We start from the raw sequence: 25,509 nt of genomic DNA on the forward strand, positions 1-25,509 counted from the left end.
TGGCTTATTCTCCAGCTAGCAAATTGTTGGAACCTCCTCACATGCCATCTCTGCCTTGTTACTGGGATCCCTTGCTAGTGCTGGCAAGTGACGGCCATCCTGACATCCCTTTGACAAGGACATGGCGCTGACATTCTTAAGTGTTTCTGATTGCCCGAGGGTGGGGGGAGGAGTCCCCCCCTCCACCATAACTGCCTGGTTCAGTGAGGCTCTCCAGCCCTTCTAAGTTCCATTAGCACAGCCCCAGCTCTGTTCCTGTTGCAAACATTGTGAAATGGGAAAGTACCCACCACTGGGAATTGCTTCACTTTCTTTTGCTTGCCAGTGAAGCCATGCTGACTTCTCCTCTGGGTGCTCATTGACATGCAGTCGATCCATCTCTTTTATGTGCCTCTCTTTATTGCAGCCCCGTCTCCCTTGGAATCTGGTCCAAGTTCAATCCTGGTGACACATACTGCGTTGGCCTTGAGTGCCCTGTCCTGTATTGTGCAGCCGCTGTCCTTGACCGAGCCCGTGAACCTCACTGCTCGGTGGTTCTGCAACAGTGAGCCCCTTTCTCTAGTTCCCATGGTGTTTGCAGCTAGGGATTGTAGCTGGGGGTGACTTTCCTCTGCCTTCGGCTTATTTATACATCATATAATTCATCTTCTTTAAATGGGAGAAAGTCGCTCAAAGCTAGGACTTTGGGGAGCAAGTCCTAGGTTGCTCTGAGAATGGACACTATAGTCCACATCAGTCAGGCTCCAGGCAGAAAGCAGTTGGCACGCCCCAAGGGTTAAACTGATAAGAATGTAATGAGAGGGATATTTGCAGAGAGATAAAGGGCTAAGGAGATGATGAGGCACCCAGGGGCCATCAACAGCAAGAAGCTCTTAACACTCCTACGCCTGCAGAGGCCAGAGGAACTTCTGGTGTTATCACTGAGCCCTGTGCCAGCTGAAGCCAAGAAGGAGGGGCTGCATGGCTGGAGATGTGGCCCTAGAGGAACACAGCCCCTGCCAAAGCCATGGCTTAGCAGAGACCTGAGATCTCTTTCCCTCTGCCCTCCAGCCACCTGCAGTTGCTTCCCACTGGTTGAATCCCACTGGGTACCAGAAGCCCAGGAAGCTGAGTGATGCATTCTGGAAAGGTCAGCCCCCAGCCACCCGGGCAGGAGCATGGCAGAGAAGGGCAGGGAGTAGGCAGAGGAGGAATGTATATTTCTCTGTGCTGTTACCATGTAACTAGGAAGACCAGGAGTAACTGGTGTTCAACCAGTAATAGCGTTTTGGGCCACTTAGGCTATGGTTCTGGGACTGGTTGACTCCTGCCTAGATGGGTGAGCCAGGAAGGAGATCTGGGAGGGAAAGGGACTGATATTCAAGGATATGGGTCATGTTCTTTGTTCTGTGCTTTGAAAAAGATGATTTGAATGAGACCTGAGGATTGGCTGTTTTTCATGCTCCAGGTGGTTGTCATACCTTAAAAATGATTGAACTTGGTGACCTCAGGTGGCAAATTTTAGCCTTGAGACCTTTTCTGAGCCTAACCCAAGTGACACACACCAGGCTGGTCATGAGTGCCCAGAGTCTACACATGCGCATGAGGCTGATGATGTTCTGAGCTGGAGATGATCTTCCTGGAGTTTTCCTCCTGGCTCCACCTTCATTCACGTTATTCATTACCTTCACCTGGAGGCTCACTTGAGCACGTTTTATCTGTGAAGGCTGTGATACATGTCAGAGGGGCAGCTTTGATCAAATGACCCTGATTACGTAGACAAGATCTCTAAACGTTGTGGCAGGATACCCAGGAAGGAGAAAATAAGATAGCTGAACTCGGGGTGATACAGGACCTGCCCTCGAGAATTCCAAATGTAGTATGAGAATTGGGATGTACCCACCAAAGATAAGGAACCCATGTGAAGGAACATATCATGAGAAAGTTCACAATATACAAGCACAATGTGTGCTTGGTAAAAGAGGGTCGGAGAATAGAGTCACTGGGAGCAGAGAATAATAGCCCTGTCGGGGGCGGGGGGGGGGGTTTAGTTGCTAAGTTGTGTTCAACTCTTGCTACCCCATGGATCGTAGCCCACCAGGCTTCTCTGACCGTTCAATTTCCCTGACAAGGATACTGGAGTGGGTTGCCATTCCCTTCTCCAGGGATTGAACCTAGGGATTGAACCCAAGTCTCCTGCATTTGACAGGTGAATTTTTTCCTGCTGAGCTTCCAGGGAATCCCCCTTGCCCTGTAACCTTAACTAAACATTTGACATCTCTCAGTAGGCCTCAGTTTCCTCATCTGTATAATGGGCAAACTAAAGGTCTATTTCTCATTAGGCAGTTGCAGGCGTTACATGGGAACATCATATGAGGCACAGGGCCTAGTACACAATAAATGCTCCATAAAGGTTGGTGATTATCAGCACCATCATTATTCCTGGAGGTGAATACCAATCACCACTTGGGAAAAGGAGTAAGGACTCCAAGATTCCAGAGGACTTGGCACCTCTTTGAATCTTTTAACTGACCTAGGTCAATGCCCTTTTCCAGAGCACCTTGCAGGCCTCAATTCTTTGACTCCCACTCACGTCCCATCACAGGTGACATGGGTGCTTGTGGACCTGGCCATCAGCTTGGTCCCCTCTAGGTGGGGAATTGTGAAGTGTTTGGAAGGAAAAGTCTGAAGGGCCATCTTGACTTATGTTTCCCAAACCTCATGTGATAAACCACTGGGTTCCCACAATGGCCCTGGGAAGAAAGTTCTGTGGTCAAAGAAATTGAAGCAGCCATTCCATCTTTGCCCTTCTTTTGCTCACAGAGCCACAATGTTCAGAGAGGCACTGTAGTCAAATCTGGTTTCACATTGTTTAAATGGTGTTCTCTCAATTTCTTTATCTGAAGAGGACTTTTTCCATAGGACACCCCATAGAACTAGTGTTTTAGAACCAGTTAGAATTTTTGTTCAGCTACATGGTGATGGTGGTGGTGGTTGCAACCCCATGGACTGTAGCCCCACCAGGTTCCTCTGTCCATGGAATTCAGAAGCCCCACCAGAGTGGCTCCAACAACTCGGGTTCTGTATTTTTCTCATTTTCAGGACAGTAGATGCAGTCCTGAGTTGGCAGAGTAGCACCACAGTGCTACGAGGGACATGAGCTCCTTCTGTCTCTCTACTTCAGCCTTCCTTAGAATAGATTTTTGTTTTTATGCTTATTGTCTCATGGTTACAAGATGGCTGCGTCACCGCTAGCTTCACATCTGCATCTCAGGCAGGAAGAAAGAGAAGGACAAAGTACAAAAAGTGCATATCAGCTAATTCGTTCTCTTTAATAAGCTTTTCTGAAAAGCTTTTAACAAGCTTTTTTCCAACCTCTAGAAACTGGTTGAAACTCTGTTAAGGGGACTTCAAACTGCAAGAGTCTGAGGAGAAGCTAAAAACTTTTTAAATGGGTATTTTGATGCTTCAAACCGGACCAGGGACCTATTAGTATGGAAAAAGGAGAGAATTAATGTTAGGTGGGCCGTTCACATCATGCGCCACATTGATCAAATCTTTGCTTCTCTCTTCAGTGGGTTTATTCTAAAAGCATCCCATGCCAAAGAAATAAAAGCAAGCAAGGAAACCAACTACTCTTTGTAATCAATAGAAAATACTCTAAGCAATAAAGCGCTTGGGCTCACCGACTCATTGGGAAGATGATGTTGGTGCCCCCTGCAGGCCCCTCTACCCCTCCGGCCAACGTGGGTGTTCTAGCTAATGGCTCACATCTGTGGGGACTGCCTTGGGGTTATTGAACCTTCTCACCCCGAGGTGCCTGGGAATTACATCATGCTTACCCCCACCTTCCCCTGCAGCCTGTGGCCAATGACTAACTGGGGAAAAGGTACAAAAGCCCCACTCCCTCGCCCCAACTGGGGTAGATATGGCAATGCCGTTCCTTCTTCAGAGCTCCCCCTGAATTGGGCTGAAGCTTGACTTCTCCTAAAACCACATTCTTGGCAGATCCTTCCCCTTTCTATCCCTTATTCCCTTCCTGGTTTCTCCTGAGAGCACGACCTCAGTACGTGCCATGTATACGAACCTCTGTCTCAGGCTCTGCTTCCAGGGAATTGGATCTAAGGTGTCCTGGGTCAAACAGCTTGAGGGGTGGGGAGGGTCTCCACTTCCTTCTGAGGGATTTGGTATACAACCTGACCCCTCAGCCCTGTCTGTGGCCTCTCTGGCTTGGCCTGGAGGCCGTGGGGACAGCTCTGCGTTTCACCCTGGTGATGACTGTGCGGCCGCGTCTTTGCAGTCCCCTCCAGTATGTTTGGGGAGGACTCGGCACAAGATGGAATCCAGTACTGTTATCTTCTCAAGGCAGATATTCTTAGAAACATTGATTTGCATTCTTAAGCCCACGAACTGTTTGAGAAGGCTTGTCTTGTGTGTGTGTGCGCGCGCATGTGCGCGTGCACAATTTTCCATCTTGCGGCAATGGCAGTGGGGTATTTATAGCTGGATCTACAGGGCCATTCTCACGTGGCTAAAGCAAATGAAAACCTCATGTGGATTTTGTTTTGTTTTTCCCCCTCTGCCTTTGCCATTGCAAACTCTCCTGTTCTTAAACCCTTGTTGTTGTAACCAGAGCCGCGCGGAGCATCGCTGCAATGGGGAGGTTATGTAAATTTACTATTTCAGGCAAGAGTGCCCATTCTCCTGCAGTCAGGCCACAGGGCCTAGAGAGGGGACTTTGGGGGGGAACTGGTGGGTGACCCTGAGTGGCTGCCACACCCAGCACCGCTCCCCCTTGAAAGTCTCCCCAGATTAACTGTGGACTGTGGATTCCCCAGGTCAGCTCATGATCCCTCTGTGTACATGAGTGCCTTGGAAAGACAACTGTTTTCTTTCCCCTTGTTTTTCTGTATTTCTTAAGCCTTTCATGTCTATGTTTTGCCTTCTCAGTTAGATGGAAAACACCCTAGGGGCCTGGTCTGTTTGCCCAGGTTGTAGAGCTTTTGGCAGGAGCTGGGGTGGTGGGGGTGGGGGGCAAACACTCAGGCCCCTGCTTTCTCTGGTTGGATGAAGAGCTCCTGGGGTTCTCTAGACGGCAAGGCTGGAGTGTTGGCCTGATCTTTATGGAGAGGCCAGCATTTTAAGCTGAGGAGGCCAAGGGACCCAGGACCCCTGTAGACCATCTACCATTTCTTTCTGGTGACCTGGAACCCACACGTTAGCACTTTAGATGAAAGCAGCTGGGCTGCACTGTGGCCTGGGGAGGGGTGGCCTGGCCGTAACCTGCCAGAGCATCCGGAGCCCCCGAGGGGCTGGGGGACGCGTAGGAAGCTTGGCTGCGCTGACCCCGGGAGCTGCGTCTTCCTGCTGCTGGGCCTCCTGCAGCTGGTTGGCCACACAGAGAGATTTCCAGACTCTTCCTCCTCAGACTCCCTGAGTGACACCTGCCATACGTCCAAGGCCTCCTCTGTGCCAAGCACTGGGCTCAGCGCTTGCACACTTCAGCACACCAGATTTTTATTTGCGGTACTCAGGATCTGTTTCCCAATCAGGGATCAACCCTGGGCCCCCTTCATTTGGACGTGGAGTCTTAGCCACTGGATCACCAGAGCTGGATCACTGGATTCCCATCTCCTTTTACAATGAACTCCCCACCGACTGCCAGATCAGAAGGCACCTTCTGCACTGTGATTAGACAGGTGCCTGGGCAAGGGGCATGCGTGCTTAGTTGCTAAGTCATGTCTGACTTTTTGCGACCCCTTGGACTGTAGCCCGCCAGGCTCCTCTGTTCATGGGATTCTTCAAGCAAGAATACTGCAGTGGATAGCCATTCCCTTCTCCAGGGGGATCTCACCAACCATGTGACTTCCACCGTGCTATAACTCTGTAGCAACAGCAAGCATTATCCTGTATTTCTACCTTTCCACACTGGCCGGAGGCTTCCCTGGTGGCTCAGTGGTAAAAGAGCCTGCCTGCTAATGCAGGAGATGCAGGTTTGATCCCTGGGTCAGGAAGATCCCCTGGAGAAGGGAACAGCACCTCGCTCCAGTATTCTTGCCTGGGAAATCCCATGGTCAGGGGAGCCTGGTGGGCTATAGTTCATAGGGTCTCAAAGAGTTAGACACGACTTAATGACTGAGCCCGCACCCGGGTGGCCATCTAGCCACAGCATGGAAGGTGTCTTCTGATCCGGGGGTCAGTGGGGAGCTTCTGGGGAGCCTGGGGCTTTGAACCCTTGGGTCCTGCATCTCAATCCTGCCACTGCCTCCCCGTGGTGCTCCCCATTGCCAGCGCCCCTTCTCTTTCTACTCCTGTGAGTTCTAGAGGGTTTGCAGTCCTAGGATAGAGCCAGCAATCTGTGTTTGTCCTGATTCCAAGAATCCCAGATATACAAGAATTCCTCATTGAAAAGTCAAGCATTCTTGGGGAAAGTGTGTGTCACCAAGAGAGCGAGATTCCTCTCATTGGGAAATGAGATCCTAGGCCGGTCCAGGCAAATAACTGTGGATTTCAGAGCCAGAGGGAAGTGGATTGGCTCCCCCCGACACCCATCTCCCTGGCTACTCACCCCCTCACAAACCACAACTGGCGAATTTGCCTCCCCAGTTCATCTGAGGGCACTAACCAGATGATAATTTCCTCCAGATACAGAAGGAAGGAAGAGGCAGATTGGGGTGCCTGCATGCATATGTGTGTGTACACAGTTCTCCTCACTACTGGTCTCTTTCATGTAGCTGCTCTTGGCTTGAGCCGCTCGCCTCATGAAGAACATGCTAGTGAGGTTTTTTTTGGGAGGTGGGGGAGTGGATCCCAGGATACAGACAGTTAGACCAGCTGCTCATCTTCTCCTACTTTGGGGCAGCTCTGCTTTCCAGAACATCTCAGGTCAGTGCAACGAAAGATGCTCAGTTGAGAAAGGAACCTCAGGTGGTGGTGTCGCTCAGTTGTGTCTGACTCTTTGTGACCCCATGGACTGTAGCCTCCTAGGCTTCTCTGTCCATGGGATTTTGCAGATGAGAAGACTGGAGTGGGTTGCCATTTCCTTCTCCAGGGGATGTTCCTGACCCAGGGATCGAACCCACATCTCCCGCGCTGCAGGCAGTCTCCTGCTTTGCAGACGGATTCTTTACCCCTGAGCCACCAGAGAGGACAAGTGGTTCCAGGGAGGGCACGTACTGAATGACGGTGTTTTCCCTAGGGAGGGAACTCGAGTGCGTCAGTCCTGGCATCTAGAGTGGGCATCAAACCAACAAGTCCACTGTCACCACTTCTCACCACTCGGCTCTTCCTCCAGGAAGTCTTCCATGTTGAAGTCTAATTGCCGTCCGTCTGTGCCTTCCTCCATCCTCTTCAGCATTAGCCTTCTCCAGTTTCCAGCTATACAGTAGACAGTACTGTGGCCAGATATCACCTGAGCAGCCCTGTCTCTGAGACTCAGAATAAATTAGCTGGATCCAGCCCCCCAAAGCCCTGGGAGCCCCACATCCCTCCTAAGCAGCGGTGTTTCTTAAAGAGTGGTTCTGAACCAGCAGAATCAGTATCCCCTGGAGCTTGCTAGAAACGCAAGTCCTTTCCCTGACCCCCCCCAACCCCCACCCCAGATCTGCTACATCAGAAGCAGCAGGTGCAATCTGTTTGCGTTTTATCAAGCCCAGTAGGTGATCCTGATCACAGTAAAGGTTGAGAACCACTGGGCTAGAGATTCCCAAGTAAGAGGTGATGGCTTCAGTCTTTCCTGCCACCTCCAGCTCTGCGTTCCTATTTCCATCCAACTAGTATGGAACAGTGGTAAAGAATCTGGCTGCTAAAGCAGGAGACTCAAAGAGACATGAGTTCAATCCCTGGGTCAGGAAGGTCCCCTGGAGACAGGATTGGCTACCCACTCCAGTGTTCTTGCCTGGAAAACACCATGGCCAGAGGAGCCTGGTGGGCTTCAGTCCAGGGGGTCGCGAAGAGTTGGACATGACTTAGCGTGTGTGTGCACGCACACACGCAGTTGAGATTATTAATCACTGTGAGTCATGAACAAGGGTGGCTGTGAGGTTAAGAACTTGGGCTCTCGAGCTGGACCACTTGGATTTGAATTCTTGACCTCTACTCACTGTGGTCCCTGAGTGAGTGGCTTACATTCCCTCTCCTTCAGACCGCTTATCCCTAATAAGGTTAACATCACATTCCCCACAAGGCAGCTGGGAGCATTTGCTGTGTTTGCATGTCAACTGCTTGAACAATGCCTGGTGCATAGTAGGCCTGCAGTCAACATTCACTTTTTTTTATTGCTGGTTTTGTGCAGGTGGACTCTCTTTTGCAGTGTGTTGACCCAGATGTGAAATTTAGTCCTTATACCCTGATCTACACAACACACACAGACACACACCATTTACACAAGGGCTTTGTGAACATGGTAAACTTGAAGGAGATTTGAGGAAATGGATGGTGTTTACATTACAACACTGCAAACAGTTGAAATTGAGGATTGGACAGCCTTGTTCTAAGAGGCTGATGGCTTGGTGAGCAGTCTTATTATGGTTTGGACTTTTTAGCTTGCTCCTTTCTTGGGCTCATCAGAAACTTAACCAGCTCCCGCTTTATTTTGCCGAGTGGTTTGGCTGCCATTCCTCCAGCCCCACTTGTAAACTTTTCTCTTTGCCTCCTTTGTAAATCAGACAGCTTTTGAATAACAGACCTTCTCATCTGATCCTTCTGCCTTTCTGCCTCTCGGGGAAGAGAGAGCAGCAAGGAAATATATTTCCCTTCGCATGTAAACTACATCATAGTACCTCTCAGAATGCCTTAGTGGCACAGCCAACTTTGGTTTATCTACATATGTGTATGAATATTGAGTTGGATTCTGCTTATCTTATCCGTCAGAGCATGTTGTGAATGTTTTCACAGACAGAACATCTGTGAATGTTTGTCCTGCTGTTTCTTGTAAACCATCACACCTGTCCAACTAGGGGTTTAGTCTCAACCAGGATCTCTCAACCTTGATACTACCTGGATAATCCCTTGTTGAGGAGGGGTGGTGTCTTTCTGGGCTTTATAGGATGTTTAGCAGCATCATTGGCCTCTGCCCATCAGATGCCAGTAGCATTCACTGGTTGTGACACCAAAGTCGTCTCTAGAATTGCCAGGTGTCTCTGGAATCTGCCCGCCACCACTCCTCATCCCCAACACACACTCAGTTAAGAATGGTCTAAGCTAAATCTTCTGTAGTAGTTTAAATCCATTATACCTTACTCTCAGAGTTTACCTCTGATAGTGTATTTATGGTTGTTGATGTTGTGTAGTTGCTCCGATGTGTCTGACTCTTTTTCGACCCTGTGGACTATAACCCACCAGGCTCCTCTGTCCATAGGATTTTCGCTGGCAAGAATACTGGAATACTGGTTGCCATTTCCTCCTCCAGGGATCGAACCTGGGTCACCTGCATGAGCAGGCGGATTCTTTTCCGAGTCACCAGGGAAGCCCTATATACATGGTTACCGGACTGGATTTATCCGTTGAGTAGAAGGATGCAGAGTCCCAGCAGGTCCTGGGTCACCAGCAATTCCTAGGGAGAATCACCAGCACTCTGTAGCTGCATCTCCTGGAAGGCTCCACACTTAACCCACCTGCGTTTGAGCCAAGGACATCTCGCTCTCTCCCCAGTACCCGTTTAAACTGCTTCTTGACTCCCAAGCCCCCACCCCACCCCCCTGCTACAGCAGGAAACCTCACAGGAACTAGGAATGGCCTTTGGGTTTTGGCTTATAAATACTCATGGTCTCATTTTTCTTACTGAGAAAAAAATTTTTTATCGTGTTTAACATTCTTGCCGTAGTGGAAACTTTTGTTCTTTGGCGAGTTTCCCATTTCAGACATAGGGTCAGATTCCTCAGTGGAACTCTGAACATTTTCTAGGGAAGTTTCTTTCACCAGGGAGATTGTACCTTTGGTGCACGTACATGATGGAGGTTGGATTCTGCATTAAGACTTCCCAGGATCTAAGACGGATGAAGGAAACTAGAGGAAGAACTGTGTGTCTGGGGCTCCGTGGGAGGCCGTAATGAAAATCCTTTTATGGTTCCATTACTTTTTAAAATTTTTTTTTTCTCCCTTACATTCTAGCATCTCAAATCTAAGAGGAACAGCCAGTAGTACTTCAGCCAGTATGAGTTAGATTATGCTGTGGTAACGCAGAGTCCCCGGAGTTCAGTGACATCAAACAGGTTTCTTTCTTACTCACGCTACTTGTTTGTAATGGGTCAACGTAAGACCTGTCCTCATAGTAAAACTTAGGAACCAAGCCTGGCAGAACAGACACCTCCCCAAGTGTAGGTGATCGCTGTGTCAAAGGGGAAGAGGATCCAGTTCTGACAATTAAATGCTCTAGAATCAAGATCACTAATGATGCTTATATTGGTCAGGGTTGTCCAGAGAGAATTAATAGGATGTGTATATCTCTATCCCTGAATCCCTTCCTCTCTCCTCGCTACCTTTCCTCTTACTTACCCTCCCTCCTTCCTGTCGTTTATTTATTTTAAGGAACTGGCTTACTTGACTGTGGGGGCAGGGAAGCCCCTGCAGGCTGGAGACCCCAGGAAGAGTCAGTGTTTCAGCTCAAATCCAAAGACAGTCTGGAAGCAGAATTCCTTCTTGGAGGATGTCCATCTTTTCTTTAAGGCCATTTCTTTTCAGATGATTAGATGAGGCCCACCCACATTAATGCATGGGGTCACAAAGAGTTGGCCACAACTGAGTGACTGAACTGAACTGAACCCACATTATGGAGAGTAATCTGGTCTACTCAAAGTCTACCAATGTAAATGTTTATCCTATCTAAAAAAAAAATTACTTTCATGCAGACATCTAGTTTTATCAAATATCTGGGATCATACCATGGTCTGACCCAGCTGACACATAAAATTAACCACCATAATTAACCATCATTAACACTCAGCATCTATTGTCAATTCACGGGCCAGAATTAGTCACATGGCCCCACTCAGACACAAGAGTCCAGGATGCACGATCTATTATGTGCCTAGAGGGAGGAGTGGAAACCAGTGATACTTGATGAAGCAGCAGTAACGATCACAGCCATGAATTCGGTTACCTGAGGATGAAAGAAAGCCTCAGTCCACGTGGTCCCCATTCCAATGCATTCTGCAAGGTTGATGTAGAAATCGTTTTATTTTTCAGTTGTTTTATTTTATTGGAGTATACTTGATTAACCTGGTTTCCCTGGTGTCTCAGTCAGTAAAGAATCTGCCTGCAATGCAGGAGACCTGAAATCAATCCCTGGGTCGGGAAGATCCCCTAGAGAAGGAAATGGCAACTCACTCCAGTACACTTGCCTGGAAAATCCCATGGACAGAGGAGCCTGGCAATCTATAGTTCATGGGGTCACAAGAGTTGGACAAGACTTAGTGACTAAACCACCACTTGGTTTACAATCTTGAGTTAGTTTCAGGTGTTATAGTTATACATATACATATATCCATTCTTTTTCAGATTCTTTGTCATATAGGTCATTATGGAACATTGGGTAGAGTTCCCTGTGCTATATAGTAGGTCCTTATTGGTTATCTGTTTTATAGATAGTGCGTATATGTTAATTCTGAACTTCTGATTTATCCCTCACCCCCATCTTTCCCCCTTGGGTAACCACAAGTTTTTGTGATTTCTGAGTCTGTTTTTGTTTTGTAAATAAGTTTATTTGCATCACTTTTAAAAGTAGATTCTACATATGAGTGATGTAGTGACATTTGTCTTTCTCTAACTTATTGCACTTAGTATGGTTAGCTCTGGGTTCATCCATGTTGCTGCAAATGGCATTATTTCATTTTTTATGTCTGTTGTAGTTATTTCATTGTACATATGTACCACATGTTCTTTATGCATTCCTCTGTCGTTGGACATTTAGGTTGCTCCTGTGTCTTGGCTATTGAAAACAGTGCTGCAGTGAACATGATGAGGGGCATGTATCCTTTCAAATTATGGTTTTCTCCAGATATATGCCCACAAGTGGGATTGCTGGATCATATGGTAACTCTCCTTTTAGCTTTTTAAGAACCTCCATACTGTTCTCCATAGTGGCTGTACCAATTTTCCTTCTCACCAACAGTGTAGGAGGCTTGCCTTTTCTACACACTCTCTCTAGCATTTATTCAGTTCACTTCAGTCGCTCAATCGTATCAGACTCTTTGCGACCCCATGAATCGCAGCATGTCAGGCCTCCCTGTCCACCACCAACTGCTGGAGTTTACTCAGACTCATGTCCATCGAGTCGGTGATGCCATCCAGCCATCTCATCCTCTGTCTTCCCCTTCTCCTCCTGCCCCCAATCCCTCCCAGCATCAGGGTCTTTTCCAATGAGTCAACTCTTCCCATGAGGTGGCCAAAGTATCGGAGTTTCAGCTTCAGCATCAGTCCTTCCAATGAACACCCAGGACTGATCTCCTTTAGGGATGGACTGGTTGGATCTCCTAGCATTTATTAATTGTAGACTTTTCAATGATGTCCTTTCTGACCAGTGTGAGATAATACCTCATTGTGGTTTTGATTTGCATTTCTCTAATAATTAGCAGTGTTGTGGATCTTTTTATGTGCTTTTTGGCCATCTGTATGTCTTCTTTGGAGAAATGTCTATTTAGATCTCTGCTCACTTTTTGATTGGGTTGTTTGTTTATTTTTGATGTGGAATTAGTTTTAGACTGAGACCTGCCTGCCCTCATCGCTTGCAGGAGAGGTTATGAGGGGTGGGTTATGACACGTACTCGCCTCCAAGAGTACTACATTTTAAGATTCCTCTGTTAACATCTTCCTCTGTTACTTCTTCACTATTTCCTTTACTGTTTTCTGTGTGTGATGTTGCATTCAAGAATCCTTGCATGTTGTGAAGAATGCCCTGAAACAGTAATTTGGCCTTTGTGGCTTTCTTTTAGTACAGAGTCTTCAGGTTGTGTTTTTTCTTGCTTGGATGAGAAAAGGCTCAGTTGCCCTCACTTTGCCATTCATGCACGCTATACTTCTGACAAGTCCCTCCCTAGTCTGGGCCTAGTTTCCCCAGCTACCTAGAGGGGCACTGAGCCCTGGGATCTCAAAGTTTCCTTCTGGATCTAACGTTGTGGGCATCTTTGGTGCATACCCTCTCCTCGTGACCCGCCCCCTCCAGAGCCAGTGTTTGTGGACTGGCTGCCTTGTTGGGTCCAGTGGGGGCTTCATGACAAGATTCTCCTCCTTGAAACTGGCAGGATCACTCTGGATTCTCACTTGAAGCTGTGGCCTCATTAGAGCTCTGGCCATGCTGTGTTCATGAGCCCAGAGAGAATCCACTCTTCAGCCAGCGTGGAAGCACCATCCCCCTTCCTGGTTGGTGGGGGAGCCCATGGCGAGGACGTGTCACACTGGAGCTCTGGGAAGCATGCAGAGGACAGGACCAGGAGATGGGAACCATCCATCTTACCTAAAAGTGGTGTCTGGGAGCCAGGCCAGTCCTTTATGACCATCCAGGCAAACCTAACCCCCAAAGAGCAGACTTTTAGGGACCTCAACATGAGTTGCTGTCACAGTATTCATATTTGATGCTTCCAGTACCACCAGTTGTGTTGTAGCTCAAGTGAGATAATGTTGGAGAAAGGACCTGGAAAGCTATACATGCTGTTCAAACATTAATTAATATTATCTATCAGGACTTCCCTAGGAGTCCAGCATTTAAGAGTCCGTTGTGAAACGCAGAGGATGCCGATTCGATCCCTGGCCCAGAAACTAAAATCCCACATGCCACGGAGCAGCTAAGCTTGTGCACCCCAGCTGGTGAATCTATGTGCCATGTTGCCCTGCATGATGCAACTAGGACCCAACACAGCCAAATAAATATTAAAAAAAATAAAAGGAATGTTTCCTCTGAAGAAACCTGTTTCTTTCAGTCAGAAACTAGAGGATCACAATAGCCTCCTTAAAAAAAATCAATATCTTGTGCTGCCTTATTCCATAGATATTTTGTCGCTAGGTATGGAAAAGTGAACAGAGACACTAAGTTCATTAGAATACACCATGATGCCAGATCTCAGCATAATCTGGATGGGTAAAGCTTATAGGAGCTCAGAGAAGGGACCAATCGATTCTGCTCGTCAGGGTGGAAGCCTCCGTAGGAGCGGTAACTGTAAGCTGGGTCTTAGTGTCAAGGACTTTGTCGGAGGAAATGAACGGCACCGTAGGCAGAAGGCTCAGCAAGCAAAGGTCAGAGTGGTGGCTAGGCTTAGGCAGACCTCGGGAAGTCTGACCTGGCTGCTGGGTGAGGCGAATGGGACCAAGTGAGGGGCAAGCCGCAGGGCGCTGGTGATCACGTTGTGAAGGGTCTGGAAGAGCATAGGAGTTGGGTCTTTGCTGAGTTTTGTTTTCTTTTAATTACCAGATGCGGAAAAACTTTCTAATTTCGGTTTTGGTTGGGAAAAAAAAAGAGCTATTGCTCTAATTCTATCTACAAGCTACTGCTGCCTGTAGATTGATAATGGGTAGGATGCAGATTTCATTACAGAGTTGCTGCACTGTCCTATTCATTTTGCTACTCTCCTACCTCTTAGAACGTCCACATAGAATAGAGAGGTCTCCCTGCTCTCTGGTCATTTGAAATATTCAAGTAGGAGATAGGAGGCAGAATCTTATTTCTCTTTAAAATTTTGTTCAGTTGCTAAGTCATGTCCGACTCTTTAAGGAATAAGTGCTTATTTTAGAAAGTGTAGGAAAAAAAACAGTAAAGAAGAAGAAAAAAATACAAGTAATTCCACCTTCCAGACAAGTTTGGTGCTCCTATCTGGATAATTCTTTCCAGCGAGCATTTGAGGGCGGACACCTCGTCTTGCATGTTGCCTTTCTCACTGCATGAACCTGACCCTGGTAGGAACTTCATCTGTGTTGTCGATTGATATCGGGAGGTTCCCCTAGACCCCTTTAGGGAAAACTGGTTGAGTAGAACCAGATATGTTCAAACCCAAAATATTTCCATTTACTACCCGCAACGTTTGGCAGTTTTCTCTCTAGGCCTCAATTTCTTCATCAGTAAAATAGGAACAATGAAAATAGCGGTATCTCCACACTCAAGTATGTGTGTGCTAAGTCGCTTCAGTTGTGTCCAGCTCTGGGCAACCTTATGGACCGAAGCCTTCCAGGCTCCTCTGTCCATGGGATTCTCCAGGCAAGAATACTGGAGCGGGTTGCCTTGTGCTCCTTCAGGGGATCTTCCCGACCCAGAGATGGAGCCCGATCTCTTCCGTCTCCTCATTGGCCGGTGGGTTCTGCACCCTCGGCCCTACCTGCTTGTGTACACAAGTGGAGACCAAATAAGTTCTTTGGTGCAAAGGACATAGGAAGGGGTCTTGCACACAGGAAGTGGTTCACATTTGTTATGGGTTTTTGTACTGCCCTCTGGGTGAGTCCAGCCCCCGAGGGGGAAGGTTTGGAGGGGGGTGGTTGCAGGTGGAGATGTCTGCCTGTGAGAACTGTCTTTCTGTCTCTTTGTCCTACACAGCAGGAGAGGGTCAAGGCTTTTAAGTCCCAGGATTAGGTTTGTGAACAAGCCAGGGTCCTAGTGCTTGTTGCCAGCTTTTCTCTGAGTAACTCCACCATCCCCACAGCTTCCTTCCTCTGTATATTTCTCCCCATGGGCTTTTCAGGCAGGCTGTCCCTTTAAGAAAGCAGCCACAAGCTGTGTACTCCACTGGTAGTCCTGCCTCCCCTGCTGGGTGCCTCCTTAGGCTGCAGCTGGGACCCTCCTGGGCTGGATTTGTGGGCTGGACCCTCCCTAGGAAGGAGGCTGCTTTGCGTCAAGTGCACACCCCCAGGAATCCATGCCCAAGGAAGGACTTTCTGGCCAGAGCCCCCCGCTGCAGCCCTGGGCTCCCATCCCTCTGCCCTGGCTCTGGGACATACAAGGATCATTCTTAAAGGCTGAGCTCAGGATCCCTAAAAAGAAAGTTAGAAAATAGCTGGATAAACTTGGGAAGTGAGAGAAACCTCCGATTGTGGATTGCAGTTTTGGGATTGAGTCTGGTGATTCTTGCTGGATGGAATCTGATGGGTAAATGTGGGAAGGAGGAGATGGGGGCGGGGGGAGGGCCGGCTGGGATTCCCAGTGGGTAGGGAGCCTTGGACTTGGGGCTAGCCCCAGCCCTCTCCTAGTGGTTGTCACCCCTGAGGCAGGGAGCTGAGGATTGACATCTGGGAACATCTGGAGCCAGGCCTGAGGGGTGAAGATCAAGGGCAGATGTCAGTTTTCTCTCATTTGGGGAAAACAAAGTGTGGCCAGGGAGGGCTGTGTGCGAAAATGCTCCAGGCCAAAGGCAGTGAGTGACACTGTGATTCTATCTCAGCTGCGGACTCGGGCGGGGGGACAGACCAGGCCCTGGGCTTGGTCTCTAGGGCCCTTGGACCCGGTCAGCTGCCCGAGCTACAGCAGGCAGGGCTGGAGCGGGAGGAGGCAGGTCTACTCAGGATTGGGAAGAATGAAGGCCTGTTGTTCTGAAGCCTGGGAACGTTGCCCTGGGCTGCCCCAGCTCAGCCTGAAAAGGCATGGGGGAGGGTTCCCCAGGCAGAATGGGACTGAGCTGGTACCTCCCCATTTTGCACGTCCCCCAGCCCTGTTTCCTGTGGCCTGGGAGCAGGTGAGCTGCCTCGCTGAGAATGCCCAGATGTTATAGTTGGGAGGGCTGGGGTCTGTGACCCCCACAGAGGATGCAGGCTACAGAAGCAGGTTCAGTCCCTGAGCCCCAGATCAGAGATGCTCACTGCCGAATTCTGCTCCAAGAGTCCTTTCCTCTGTTCCATCTTGTGCCAGGCTGTGGCTGAGGGTTTACTGAGATTTAAAAAAAAAAAAAAATGCCATGATGGAATTGGCAGGGTGTGAAGATCTAGAAAGATGTTTTGGATATGAGATTAAAGCTGTCTTGGACAAGTGACAATAATAATTACCATTTATCCTGTAGCTTGAATGTGCCAATCACAGTGCCAAGGGCTTTTGGGGTACCATTTCATTTCATCCTCGAAGTAATTGTTTGAGTCATGAATAGTTTTGGAGATTTTTTAAGAAATATATCTATTTTATTATTTATTTGACTCCGCCGGGTCTTGTGGGATCTTTCAGTTGAGGCATGTAAACGCTTAGCTGCAGCATGTGGGATCTAGTTCCCTGACCAGGGTTTGAACCAGGGCCCTCTGCATTGGGAGTGCAGAGTCTTAGCCGCTGGACCACCGGGGAAGTCCCTGGAGATTTTTATGGATGAATTAACTGAGGCTCAGAGAGGCGAGGGGCCTTGCCTGGGGAAACAGAGCTGGTAAATTGCGGAACCAGGACTTGAACATCTTCATTCATTCAATCATTCATTCCAGTGTTGGTTTACAAATGTTGAGCCTGAGAGTCTTCTGTGTGCCAGCGATTCTGATGGGTGCTGAAGACTGGACACTAGGCTGGGGAAAGCCTGACCAGCCTGACTCCACAGCCCAGTGCTCAGCCCCAGGCAGAGTCTTCCAGATGAACCCAGAGACCCTGGGAGAGAGTTGTGTTGAGAGCTCTGCTTGCGAATATTCTTTGCTTTAAATGTTTCATTTTGTTTTCACTTTAATAGTAATCTTAAAAATGAATGCATTCATTCTGAATCATCCGAGTAGGCATCACAGAACCTACTACTGGCCTAAGATTTTAGTCCCCAAGTTTATGCTTCTGTGCGAGTTGGCACCAAGTGGTTTCCTCAAATGATAGTGTTTAACGTTAATGCTTTGTTGCTTAAACCGGATTCTGCATTGTGTGCTTGGAAGGCCCAAACACCCAAGATTAAGAAAGGCTACACTGACTCTGCTGCAGGAGGCGGAGGTGCAGTAAGGGTATCTCGGGAAGAGACGGTTTAACGTCCCTTCTCCCCTTCGGGACAGAGTGAACTGGACTCCGTCCAGGGCAGGGGGAGTGAAGCCGCATGGATTTCTGATCTCGCAGGATCAGGGGGGACCCAGTCCAGAGATTCAGAGAAGAACATGCAAGTCAGGAAAGAAGAAAGTCCCTGAATTAGGGGCAGGGAGCCCCATTTCCAACACACCCTCTCTGATCTCTAGCAAATGGATGCTCCTCTGTAAGTCTTTCCAGATGGGGCAGCTTGTGCCGAGGCTGGGAAGGGAAAGTGCCAGGCCTCCTGAGAGCGCTGTGTGGTTTCCTCCCGAAGAGGGGTGTTCTCTGGCCACCCTAGAACTTCAGACCTCTCCCAGGGTCCAGCCCTTGGGTGAGAAGGCCAGAGCAGGCTCCCTGACATCCGGAACTGTGGATGCCTCAACTCCCTGGACACGAGCAGACGCACTGTGCTGACCTCCAGCCTTGGGCCTTGGATATGGGGCTGGGTGGCCGGCACCCCGTGTGGATCGGAGAGCCCCCCCGCGCAGGTGGCCAGAGATGAGACCCAGGACCCAGACCGCCCCCTCCTCCTCATCCACCTCTTGTTCCTCCTCCTCCTCTTCCTGCTGAGGTCTTGGGTCTTGCTGTGAGGTCACTTGTGGTCACACCTCCCTGTGAGCAACACTCTCATTATCTTTATCCTCCGGTTCCTGTCCTTTCCCAGGATCCTGACCGATCATCCTGGGTTTCCTTTCTCCAGCCCTCTCTCTGGCTCCATCCAGCTCCTGCGTTAGCAGTCGGTGGGCCAGGAAGTCCTGAGGGCACAGAGTTTGACTTTGGGGGCCACAAGGTCTTTGTCACGCTCACTTGGCTCTAACAAGTTGGTTCCCCATGGCCAGCTGGACTCCTTAACGTGTCGCACCCACCCGCTTCTACATCTCTGGGCCCAGTTTCAGCACTGAGTCCTTCTCATCCCCCCATGAGCCCCACTCTCCAGCCGCCCCACCCAGCCTGCCCTTCCTTGAACTTACTTGTCTCTTCCCTGCCTCTGAACACCTGTCTGTGCAGTCCCCCCAATTGTCGCCCCCCCCACCCCACCCAGTCCTATCTACTCATAAGATTTTTATGCCTTGTTGAGGCCAGCTGTCCCCTCTTTGTGTCCTGCCATGACCCTGCACCCCCGAAACCTCTCCAACACAGCGAATGCTCCTCTGTGCCTCTGTCACTTCATACTTGCCTTCACACCCTGCACTTTGTAATTTGTCCCTCACTGTATCTCTTCAAGGGCAGGAATCAATAGTCTTGGCTATTTCTACTGCCTCCCCCATCCCTGGCTCCATGCCTGCCAGGCAACAGGCGGGCAGGAAGTCCTGTTGGCACAAAGGCTCATGACCTGTCCTTTTCCCACCTTCAGAGCCCCTGCCACAGCTGGTGGCTTTCTGGGGTCTAGCAGAGCCATTTTGGGAAATCAAGATCTTGTCACGTGTCAGGCCCTGAAACATCCTAGAGCCAAATCCATCTCTGGGCCTGTAACCTGAGCCTCCCCATTCCCTGCACCCCGTGATCAGGTGGCCCTGTTTGTTTTGACATCCTGTGAGGGGCCCAAGTGGGGACACGAGAGATCCTGATTTCAAAGCAAGAATTTTCTCTGGTAGCCGCTGAAGGCCAGGCCCCTGCCAGCTCCCAGGCTCCTGTGTTAGCATTTTCAGTTAATTAAGAAAACAAGCCCTGAATCCCTCGCTGCGATGGTTCTGCAGATTCAGGGCAGAAGGTGCATGTCAGCGTGCAGGAAAGGCCTCCCAGCTTCTGTAGGCAAGGTGAGCTGGAGAGGTGCTGACGTGCCTTCTTAGGAAGAGAAGATGCTTTGAAACTGCATTCTAGGCAGCCGACTCCAGGCAGGGCCCAGAGTGTGAATTTCTGCCCCACCTGCCCCTCTCAGGGTGTTTTCTGAACGGATGGAAGATGGATCCAGGCCAGAGGGATGAGGGTAGCAGAGGAGGATTTGAGAGCCTGGAATTCGCCGGTCTTCTCCAGAACCAGGTTATTCCATCTTCCTAGCTGGTGGAAGAGAGCAGTGAGAGGTGGGCCGGGGATAGCTTTAGCTGGGCTGACCTGCAAGGGGGTCAGGGTTGTTGCTCACCCATGCAAAACCTTGGTGTGAGTTTAAAAGGGTATCTTTTCGAAAGGGAAATGTAGCTAGATATCAATAGATTGCTGCAGAAGCTGCCCAGCCCACCCTCTTCCTGGCCCACACTCTCTAGGGTACCTGGAAGTAATGTCGGGCCTCCACCAGCGCCCTTCCTTGACATAGGCGTCATTTGACATCTGTGGGGATTGGACTTGGGCTTCTTGGAGGTACAGGAGCGCAGCTGCCTTCGCTTCAGCCCCCGTGAAGTCACACAGTCCCGGGGAGGGGGGTTCTCTTGCACAGCCTGGACACTGAATGCAGGGGTCCTGCTGCCCTTGGGCCGAGGGCGGCAGGATGGAGACCCAGTCCTGCTCTACCCCTACCAAACAGTCCAGGCAAATCATTTGGGCTTTGTGAACCTGGGTTCTAATGGGAAATGGGGATGAGGCATACGTAGAATGTGTGTCCAGAAGGTGTAGGTGTGTGTAAGTGTTGGATAAAGTGTTGCTCAGTCATGTCCAATTCTTTGTGACCTGTGGACTGCAGCCCACCAGGCTTCTCTGTCCATGGAATTCTCCAGACAAGAATAATAGAGTAGGTAGCCATTCCTTTCTCCAGAGGATCAGTCTTCCTGACCCAGAGATTAAACCCGAGTCTCCTGCTCTGCAGGCAGATTCTTTACTGCCTGAGCCACTGGGCATGTTCCACATATTAGATAAGACATATGCATACCTGTCCTGGCTCAGGGAACCTGGCTTCCTCCCCCACTGGATGTCTGTCTTATTGCATCCTGCCTACTGGCCAGGTATCTGGCTCCCTGAAAAGATGCTGGGGAGGAATAACGAAGATGTGATTAGCTCCTGCTCAGCCTGGGGACGGAGGGGTTGTAGGGTGAGCTCTCTGTATCTGGTTTAACTGTCCAAATGATCAACAGTTGGTGGCAGATATTTTTTGACTTTTGAGGCCCTTGCCTTTATACCCTGGGGAATCTCAGGGCTCCTTGCCTTCCCCAGGTAATGACTACTTCACCCACAGGGAAGGCCATATTCGCAGGAAGGTGGGGTCATTTGGGGAAAGCACATCTCTCAAAAAGTGAGAATCCTTGTGGTGCTCTAAAGTGGGACACAAGTCATTTGAGTTTTTGAGGGGGAGTTTCCGATCTTTCTCTGTTTTTTTTTTTTTTTTTTTTTCCATTTCCTCCCTCTTTCCCTTTCTCCTCCCCTGCCCCACTTATTTTCCCTTTTAATTTCCAAATCAATCTTATGTTGTATAGCTGATATGACCAATAGCTCTTATTTACTGAAAAACCTATTCAAAATGCCACCTGATCCTCCCCAAACTCCCAAATCCCTGGACACCAGGTGGATTTGTTTGCTTTCAGCTTCTGTTGCTAATTTTTCTCACTTTGCCTTAGGACCATTTGCATGCAAAAATTGAGGAAAATTTTTTTTTAATTAAGGAAAATATACTATAAATCAGGCGTGGAATATGAGACCGAGTACTGATGGTAGATGAATAATGGTAATTGTGTACGAAGTCACAGCTTTCTATAACATTGACTTGGCAGGTCAGAACCTTTTGGACTGACTATTGGGAAGACCATCTCTTCTTTAAAGAGTTTCTGAATATCCTCCAGGCTTTGAAGAGAACATTTGAGATAAAGACCAAAAGAAGTTGTGAATTTGTTTCCAGACTATTAGGGAACATCTTCCAGAGGGAGAAGCCCTCACAGGATTCACAGTTGTTAGGGAAGTATTCATTGAGGAATCTGGGTGAAGGTTTTCAGAGTTTTTTATTTGCTACATTTCTGTAACTGTTGTTTCATATACACTATCTTCAGGAGAAACTACTTAGAGGAAACCAAGAACTGAAGAACCAAGCCAGGGTTTGTCTGCTGCTGAGAATTTGAGGATGGAGTTCTAGCCGTGGGGTCTCATGAGTTTGCTTTTTCCCAGGGGCAAGTGGCCTTGCTTCTCAGGCCTCAGTTTTCTCCTCTGTAAAGTGGGCTTGAAAAGGAGAGTCACCTACACTCTCAGCACCCTGTGCTTCTGCGAATTTGCGTCAGTTCTAAATGAGGCGGATGAACTGGAGCCTATGATACAGAGCCAAGTCAGTCAGAAAGAGAAAAGCAAATATCATGTGTTAACGCATGTATATGGAATCTAGAATGATGGTACTGGTGAACCTGTTTGCGGGGCAGCAGTGAAGATGCAGACAGAGAGAACACACTTGTGGACACAGTGGGGGAAGGAGAGGGTGGGGTGAATTGAGAGAGCAGCATGGAAGCATACACGTTACCATATGTGAAATAGACAGCCAGCGAGGATTTGCTGCATGATGCAGGGAGTTCAGACCAGCGCTCTGTGACAACCTAGAGGGGTGGGAAAGAGGTTTAAGAGGGAGGAGACATATCTATACCCATGGCTGATTCATGTTGATGTACAGCAGAAACCAACACAATATTATAAAGCAATTATCCTCCAATTAAAAAAAAAAAAATCCTGTGGTTCCCAAAATCCTTGAGAGAGCCCCCTGCAGGATAGTCAGAGAAAAGAGGAGCCCAGTTCCTTACCCAAAGGCTGGGGGAGTGGGGAGGGTGGAGAGGGAGGTGGAACCATCCAGAAGCAGAACAGAGTAGTCTTTCCCAGGGTCAGATTGTTGCACTTGGTCACTCCAGAGACAGTGGCCCTTTTGCCTTGGCTCTCTGAGTGGGGGTCCACTGAGACATCCCTGTGCTGGCTGACTGTGGGGCGTGAGCCTGGGCTGCCGTCCAGGGCCTCTGTCTCTATGTGCTTCCCCTTGACCTCCTTGGTCTGAGCGTGGATCCTCTTAGGACCTAAGGAGAGTTTGGAAAATCCCAAACCCAGTTTCAGAGTCCAAGGAGGGTGGTCCTCTCAAGACCAAGTCCTGGGCTACTTCTCAGGTCTGGCCACACCCATCTCTGCACGCCCCTCCTCTCACCCGCTGTGTCTTCACTCTTGCCCTTCCATCCCCTCTGCCTGAAGATTGATACTTGGTGAGGCATCTAGCCCTCCCTCAAGGCTCAGTTCAAACACTCCCCCCACTTCTATAAAGTCTCCCGCCCCCCTTCCCCTGGTTTCAAGGAGATGAAGTTCTCCTCCCTCTGCCAGCCAGACCTACCTCTGATGTAGCACTTAGCAGGTTGCTTGAAAACCACTCTTCTGCTTGGCTCTCGTAAACCAGGAGCTTCCAGAAGGCGAGGATTCCAATAGCTTCCACTGGGCTTTCCTAGTCCCAGTGACAGGTTCTAGTCCATAGCGGGTAGGTCTCAGTTAAACATTGGCCGAGTCACAAGTGAAGGGAACCTGTGCTCTTTGCGGTTTTTTTTGCACATAGGTTCACCAGTACCATCTTTCTAGATTCCATATATTTGCGTTAATACACGATTTGTTTTTCTCTTTCTGACTTACTTGGCTCTGTATAATAGGCTTCAGATGCAAGCAGGCAGGAGTGGTTTGTGTTTGAGCCATCTCCCCAGGACCCAGCTCCACGGTGGTGTCTGAACAGAGCATGCTGATCAGCCCCCTGCTTCCCCATATCCCTTCCATGCCAGGGACTGAGAGCTGGGCTGATGGGCGTGCAGGGAGCCCGGGGCTGGTGTAGGTGGCAGCACCGTGCTGTCCTTCTCTAGGGACCAAGGTGTGACAACTTGCGGCTCTTCCTTGCCTTCGTCCCCAGCGGCCTGTGATTCCAGCAGCACTTGGGGAAAACCACACGGTTTGTGCCTGTGACGGACACCTGTGTTGGAGGCTGAGGAGACAACCTACTGGGTACCAGTTAGAGAGTTCTAGTGGGTCAAGCTTTCCATGCTCATCAAGAGAAACCTGGGCAATGTCAACTTGCATGAAGGCCAGGGGGATCAGAGGAGAGCAGGGGCTGCTGAGAGGCAGGAGTGAGTTTGTTTACACTCCAGCATTCTCAGAGCCATTTGCTGAGTGCCTCCCATGTGTGTCCATCACTGTTCTAAGCTCTGAGGGAGCAACCTGACCATGTCCCTGCCTTCGGGGAGGCTTACTTTCTAGTGAAAGTCCCGGAAGACCAAGAGGATGGGAGCTGAGGCCCTTGCCCCCCTCCAAGGCTATTCTGAGCTGGCCTCTTGGTGAGGAGTATCCTTTCTCCATTTATTAGTCCCTGCATTCTTCCCCAAGATGTTGCCTGCTAGAAGCACCTTGATATCACTCTTGCAGATTCTCAACCCTCCCTCCTTGCCCAGGGCATGTTAGAGACCCCTCCTCTAGACTCCCACCATGCCCTGCACAACGCTGCCCACTCCCCAACCTGCTTACCTATGGACCTTTTTTCCCTGACCAACTGAGAGCCTTTTTGGTAACCAGGTCTATGCTTTTTTTGTTTGTTTTTTAAAAAATATTTACGTATTTGGCTGCACCGAGTCTTTGTTGCAGTAGTTGTTGTTTAGTCATTAAGTTGTGTCCACTTCTTGGCAATCCCATGAACTGCAGCACACCAGGCTTCCCTGTCCTTCACCATTTCCCGGAGCTTGCTCAAACTCATGTCCATTGAGTTGGTAATACCATCCTACTATCTCATTCTCTGTTGCCCCCTTCTCCTCTTGCCTTCAATCTTTCCCAGCATCAGGGTCTTTTCCAGTGAGTTGGCTCTTGGCATCAGGTGGCCAAAGTATTGGAGCTCCGGCTTCAGCCTCAGTTCTTCCAATGCAGCATGCGGGGTCTTTTAGTTGCAGCCTGGACCTGTAGGGTCTAGTTTCCTGACCAAGGATTGAAGCCAGGCCCCCCCTGCACTGGGGGCGCAGAGTCTTACCCTGGACCACCAGGGAAGTCCCCGGGTCTGTCTTCTATTCATGACCACACCGCTGCAGCATGCTGTGCCTGGCACGGAGTGGGGCTTCTACATGTGACTGTGGAATTAATGAGCCATGGGGCAAACGCTTGGTTTCATTTGTCCATCTTCCCCATCCACGCTCAGCTTTCACATCTGTTCTCCTCTCTTTCCGGGTGAGCCTTGGAGCAGGGTGAACTCTTGGGGAAGCTGCCGGAAAGTTGGGAAAACTGGGGGAAATGGGAGAAGACTCTGGCTGGAGTCAGCTCCTCTGAGTGTACTCTCTGCGATTTGGCCACTTGAGGCTCATCTGCCTTTGAACTCACTCCCTCCCCCGGTCCGGGAAGGTGGGTAGGGTTCAGGGTCGACAGAGCTGAGCCGTGAACGTGGACCCTCCTTGCTGAGGCCTGTGTCTCCCTCCTTGTGGGTGGGGACGAGGCAGTGCTGAGGGACAGACCTGCCCCAGTGGGCCTCCGGTTCAGTCCAGCTGGGCCTGCTGGAGAGCAGGCCGCCTGGGAACGGCTGGGAAGTCAGGCCCGGCCTTGGGCCCACTTCCCCCAAGGCCAGGATGTGGCGTGGGACCCAGGCAGGCGGAGGTTCCCACCACTTGGCTCCTGCACCCGAAACGCTCCAAGCCCAGGCGGTGTCTCCCAGCAGGAGGGGGTGGGGGCAGACTCCAGCTGCCTGGGTCAGGACCCAGCATCAGGACCGGGGCAGCTCCATA

The 25,509-nt window shown here is 49.7% G+C and overlaps 1 protein-coding gene and 1 non-coding gene across 4 annotated transcripts in view; one reads left to right on the forward strand and one right to left on the reverse strand.

Moving 5' to 3' along the window:
• DAAM2 (dishevelled associated activator of morphogenesis 2) overlaps positions 1 to 25,509 on the forward strand; it is a 126,540-nt gene that overhangs the window by 17,766 nt on the left and 83,265 nt on the right. Inside the window, exon 1 of one of the 3 annotated variants that reach the window (XM_065913236.1) lies at positions 15,949 to 16,042. The exons of the other annotated variants lie outside the window; for them this stretch is intronic. The gene's annotated coding sequence lies outside the window, so the exon portion shown is untranslated. Of the gene's footprint in view, positions 1 to 15,948; positions 16,043 to 25,509 lie in introns of those variants that run through there. 3 annotated transcript variants of the gene reach the window in all.
• TRNAG-CCC (transfer RNA glycine (anticodon CCC)) lies at positions 17,146 to 17,218 on the reverse strand. Its single transcript has one exon. It is a non-coding gene; the product is annotated as a tRNA-Gly (tRNA).

This window comes from Muntiacus reevesi, chromosome 20, assembly GCF_963930625.1.
Source record: "Muntiacus reevesi chromosome 20, mMunRee1.1, whole genome shotgun sequence".
Classification (NCBI taxonomy): domain Eukaryota; kingdom Metazoa; phylum Chordata; class Mammalia; order Artiodactyla; family Cervidae; genus Muntiacus; species Muntiacus reevesi.